The sequence below is a fragment of the Ostrinia furnacalis genome, unplaced genomic scaffold (assembly GCF_004193835.3).
Source record: "Ostrinia furnacalis isolate ACB-3 unplaced genomic scaffold, ASM419383v2 OfSCF7013, whole genome shotgun sequence".
Classification (NCBI taxonomy): domain Eukaryota; kingdom Metazoa; phylum Arthropoda; class Insecta; order Lepidoptera; family Crambidae; genus Ostrinia; species Ostrinia furnacalis.
In genome coordinates this window covers 1,421,010-1,427,018 of record NW_021137252.1, presented here as the reverse complement: position 1 = coordinate 1,427,018, position 6,009 = coordinate 1,421,010, and positions in this window count along the sequence as shown.

The following is a 6,009-nucleotide window of genomic DNA, read 5'->3' as shown; positions in this document are numbered from 1 at the left end:
GAGGGATCGCTCCAGGGAATATCGTCCTTAGCTGAATTATGTAAGCTCGTGCTTTGATATGATAAGGCGAGGGAGCGATCGGAGCCGGTACTCTCATTGTGTTGGCCATAATCTTGCGTATCGCGTAGGACTCGTGTCGGAATGCGAGTTTATTTTAATATTTAATAACTCCCGGGCGGGCCAAGATACCGTCTGCTTGGAGGCGATTCGCTGCTCGTTTCTCCTCTGTTATCGTTCTGCTTTTGTGTCACGCTTTCGCTCTTATTCGTTTTTCTTAATCAGGGCGCCGATCAGTGCAGTGGCCGGTAATGGTTGCAAATCGGCCCAGCTAGGGTCTCTAGAATACGGCTACTTTCATACACGCTACTCACTAATAGGTCCACATTCTCCATACGAGTTACAAAATTGTAGCAAGTATTTCGTAAATAACGTGGTTTTTCAGTATGTTTATCTGAAATATCCCACTTAGCGATTGCTGATTGTTTAGCCAGCAATAAATTGTGCACATAATTACGGGGCATCACGAGTACGCGCCGAAGGTAGAGATTGCGCCATCAGTTTCTTTGAGCTGTTAAATTTGACGCCTCCCTACATAAATTGCTAGAAAGACCGGCGTGCGCACGTGACGTGCAAATAAAAATACTAATTCAAGTGGGAATTTATCGTCTAATTGTTTCGAATTTATGATTCCGCCGGCACATTGTTGTGAGGCGATAGCTGCAACCGTCCTGCATAAAGTAGCGTAACGAACACCCCTCGCACTACTACGCCGGACGTCGTGACCGCCATATTTACTCTTGCAAATTTTTTTACAGAGCGCTCGGATTACTCTTTATGTTACAGATTGTACAGTTATCATTTAAGGCTAATTTGATAATATGGTTTGTTTAAAACCCTTTAATTTCGATTTCGCTAGCTGTAGGAATGACGCTGTTGCAAAACTTTTTTGATCAGCTTTGTGCGGATAACGTATGTGCGTTTTAATTGAGAGTTTCAGTTATTAATCCCTCTTGTTAGCGTGCCCAGTGAGCGGGCGCGTGCTGCCCATGTGTTAACTTTGACGTTCATTTTTTAGACAGTTTGAGATATGGACTTTTGAATTTGAATCATTAGTCGTGAGTCAACACGTCCCATTTGTTCACTCGTATTTTGCCTGACGAAAAACGTATTATGATTCGTATAAATAGGTACTCAACATTTGATTTTATTAAGTATGTTTATGCACTCCGTGAAGTAAGTTGGCGCTCGGAGCGCGAAGCCATTATCGGTGCAACTTGATGAACTATGTGGTGCTTCACAACTCTCTTTGCCGTCAGTAAACTAAGTTATATTCGCTGATTCGCTACAATTTGCGCCGGGTAACTGAATATAACTTAAGGAAAACGCAAAAAGCTTTTTTAATAAAGCTCACATCAAAGAAGAGTAGAGGTACTTCTGCATTATTCGTGTTTGTCAATTTAATTTATGTCTGTGATCTTTTGTAATATTCGTTTTATCCGATAAAGATATTACACATTAATTGTAATCATTTCTGCCATGATAATTCATTAGGCATGCGATAATTTATTAAGCGAGCTTTTATCGTAATGATGGTCGTGGTCGGTCGTCGGAAGTAGGTCAGCCGAATCCGGAGCGTACGTACTTTTTAATCTCTCACCGTAACACGCGCCTTTCGTTTCTCGTGGCTTATTATTTATTCTCTTACTACTTTTTATTTGCGTGCTCGGGGGACGCTAAGTCTCTTGACAGACGTACAGATAAAAGGCGTGTCCGCGGAATTGCCCCGAGATTTGGTGCTTTTTGAATCCTCGCCAACGATATATTTGCCGTCTGCGTCTCTCTCGGCGCCGTCGATACGGAAGGAAACACTTCACTCCGATATTTTTTACTACCGCCCTCCGGAATTGATTAAACGTGAAGAATTTAATGTGGCGCAACGCGGATCAAGCCCGGAGTCGATCGCGAAACTGGCGTGGGAAAAGGGCCTTTATTGAGTATTTATGGAAGCAAAATATTTCGGGAATCTCGTTTATTGCCTCCCTGTCCGTTCGCTTGTCAATTTCATCTTTGTTTAATCTACGCAATCAATGTGTAACGACTCGTGTGATATTGTATGTTGTTTTTTGTCCAATAAATTATTCTGTTTTTTCTACCCTTAATATGATATGTAGGATACAATCGATGAGTTCATATATTTAATTTACACTACGGTAACAGAAAACTGCACCTAGGTACTTCATGATATTACTCGACATGTGAGAACTGTTTTAAACTGGCCTGCCATTTTGTAGATAATCGCCTTTGTGTTTTGCGCTAAATTAATAAATGTTGTTAAGTAATAAGCATTTCTTTGCGTTTAACTCAAAATTGCTTTATTCGTATGGTTGGACGTTCTTTGTCATGTTGACGCATGTCACTGCGTCCGGTCGTTTCGTTTTCTCGGAAATTGTTGATGGCTTCATGTTTTGAGGAGTGCTTTCACACAATTGGTAGCTGATAAACGCACGGCGCCGTCGCACGGTTGTCGCGCGGTTTAAAAACCGCACGCTTGTTAGGCACGCCGCGCTCCCGATGCTGTCGGATAACCGCGGGGATGAGTGACAAACAAATTGTCCGTCAATCACTGACTATCTACCACTGGGTGCAGCCCAACTAAAACACGAAAAGGTGTTAGTTCACCCTGTAATTTTCACGGTAGTTTGACTCTACCAATAAAACCGAAACTATTAGTTGCGATACCTGACTTTATATTACGTCTATTCAAATAATATTCAGTTCATCTCTGTTTTAACTTAAAACATAAGGTTAACAGGTTCTCAAACAGTTATTATGCAAATGTTAATTTCGGTAAACAGTGCGTGGGTATATGAATTGTATAAATTAGAATTCATTTACCTAAGTAATGATTATTTCAACTAATTAAATAGCAAATATCGAGCTTTGTTATTGCAATATGATATGCACAAAGCGTGTATAACCTAATCGCTCATTATAGTCTGCCGCAGGCTGTTTTAAGGGTGAGTTTAGATGTACGGTGGTGGGTGGACTAATTTTAATTTAAATAATGTTTTAAAGATTATTGAAGTTACCAGGTAATTAGCCTATAGATAGAATACCTTATAGATATCCGTGTATGCTACGAGAGAGAGAGAGAGTAGATATTATGTATATTTCGGTGGTATAATAATGTACACAAAAAAATTTAAAATCACAACGCTGAAAATGTTTACATGGAACTGATATAAGTCTCGTTTCAGCCAAATGACGTCCACTGCTGGACAAAGGCCTCCCCCAAGGTTTTCCACAATGAACGGTCCTGCGCTGCCCGCATCCAGGCTCTTCCCGCGACCTTTACCAGATCGTCGTTCCACCTAGTAGGAGGCCTGCCCATGCTACGTCTTCCAGCCCGTGGTCGCCACTCGAGAACTTTCCTGCCCCAACGGCCATCGTCTCTACGAGCTATGTGCCCCGCCCACTGCCACTTGATTTTAGCAATTCTGCGAGCTATGTCGGTTACTTTGGTTCTCCTGCGGATCTCCTCATTTCTGATTCGATCACGCAGGGAAACTCCGAGCATAGCCCGCTCCATCGCCCTTAGGGTGACCTTGAGCCTTCTTATGATATTGATATAAGTAGATGCAATATTTAAGAATACAAAATTAAATAGTTTGAGAATCAGGGAAAAACATATTATGGTAGTTTCAAGAGGGGTAGACGCGCGTATGTTATTGACCAAAGTTAACGCGGGCGCAGCTGCAGTCAAAAAATAGTATAACTGTATAGTTTATTATTATTTAAAATTTAAATTTAGAATTTTATAATTTAAAATAGTGTGACTAATCTTTTTTAAATAACATTTATGTTTTTATCCACTTTAAAACTCAGACGCGTCACTTAATTCAACATCTGAGACTTTCAACTTCAGAGAAATTCCCAGTATTGCCCTCAGATTCCCGTGCGAGTGAGCGTCTAAATACAGCCTTACCGGATGATGTTTGATCAAAGTACGTCTCGCTATTGGCAAAGTCAACGATGTAAGCTTTGCTGCAGTTCAATTTGCTCTACAAACGATTCAACGTAGTTGCGATACGCCCCTAGTTAGTATCTTTGCATCTGAATATCCTGTTGATCCGCTCATAACAACAGCTTTCAAAATAGATTGACGAGGTATTTACGAGCTCGATTTATTCCCTTCCATCGAATCGAATTCTTTTACAACACGGAATAGCTGTAGATAATAAAATTTTATACATTCTGAATTTGCTTCGTAGAATTTAGATTTCTACAGCTTTTTCAGTTATAAGATTAAATTGCGATTTCGTTAGAACTATCACAGCGAAAACGGTGTTGAAACAGATTTATACTATGTCTAGTTTCTAGTTACTCGGATCTTGCAATAAAAGCAATGAAAATGTTGGGGAGTTTAAAATCACACCAACATAAACATAATTGCCTTTATTTATATTTTATTTGTTCATTTTATTGCAGTTGGGGTCAACATCGATTAAGATGGGCTTATTCGTTACGTTACACACAGAATAAATGAATTAACATGTTAGTTTGATTAGCGGATAGGTGAGCTGTCACTCAGAGCTGAAAGCTTTCTGGAAAATTCAAATAAACAATTATGTATTCAGGGAGACATCTATTAAAAGAAATGTTCCTTTTTCAATTTCCTTACGCACCGGCCGTCAGACGTCCGTGATCTTGGATTCGCTCGATCATGAAAATATATATGTAGCTTCATTCAACCGATCGCTATCGGGAAAGCTCCTTAATCGGTTTTCTTTTATATGAAAATAGACTTTCAGATTTATTACACCATTTTGGTTGCTTTCCAGTTGCGAAAAACGTGATATACGTCTGGTTGGGTTCAAAATTGCACACTAAACAAAAATTCAACGACGCGCCGGTCCATATTTCAGACGGAGCGCCTCTTTCGCGGAGCCGCTAAAATATTGGCTATGAAAGAAAATTGCTTAGGGAAAGTGCGGTTGCGCTGATTTCTTATTTCGTATTCATTGTGCGTTGAAATGGATCACGTCGAGTCCGGGACTCGAGATGTCTCTTCGCAGAACCAACTGGAATTTATGAACCGCCAATACTAAAACACGTGCTTTTAATATCTGGAACTTGCATATTTTGGATTAAAATGTCAATATCCCTTCCTCTCTCGAACCAGCTAATGAATGTTACGAATATTTAGTATCTTTGGGCAGAATGCAATAAATCGTCTTTCAAATGTGTACAGGACGTAGTATGTCTTCATAAGGTGGGTTAATTTGGCGAGCGGTCGCGTTACGGCGATAACGCGACACGCATGCTAGTGAGCCGATGTCGCTGTGCGTGTTCGGTGCGCACACGCATCGTAAATCTCCACGGACGAACATGAACACAGTTTCAGCACTGCCGGGCTCAGGACCATGCTACGGACCGAGTTGCGGCCTCAATACGACGAATATTAATTCATGCGAGCTCCCCTTCCAATATATCAAAGTCACAAACGGAATATCTAAATAATAATTCATACTTATAACAATGGTTTGTCAAATCAGCATCTTGTTAGTGCGCCGTCACTCACTTACTTAATTTATTCAACGAGTCTTCTCATTATCGGCGAAACGTTTAATATCACGCCATTGCGATACAATGTATAAAAATAACGATATGTTAATTCAATCAAACTTTTAGATTTGGCGTAACGAGGCGGTCCCGCGGAGGTGCATCAATATTCGTACTCGCCCACGCGGCGCGCGTGGGACACGCGGGCGCGTACGTTTCTCAAAATTTTCGCTCGCACCTTCCATGTAACCTTCCCCGAACACTTGCCTTATCTCTTCCAACACGCCCGTATTAAGTTACACCAATTCTTAATGCGCACTCCACAATCGACCCGGTCATTTAAGTATCGTTTTTCGAAATCATCCCGTTAATACATCGCTTTCTGCAGGTGATAATGGTCTGCGATTTTAAATTGAAGCGGTTTTACGGCGCTGCAGAATTAAAACT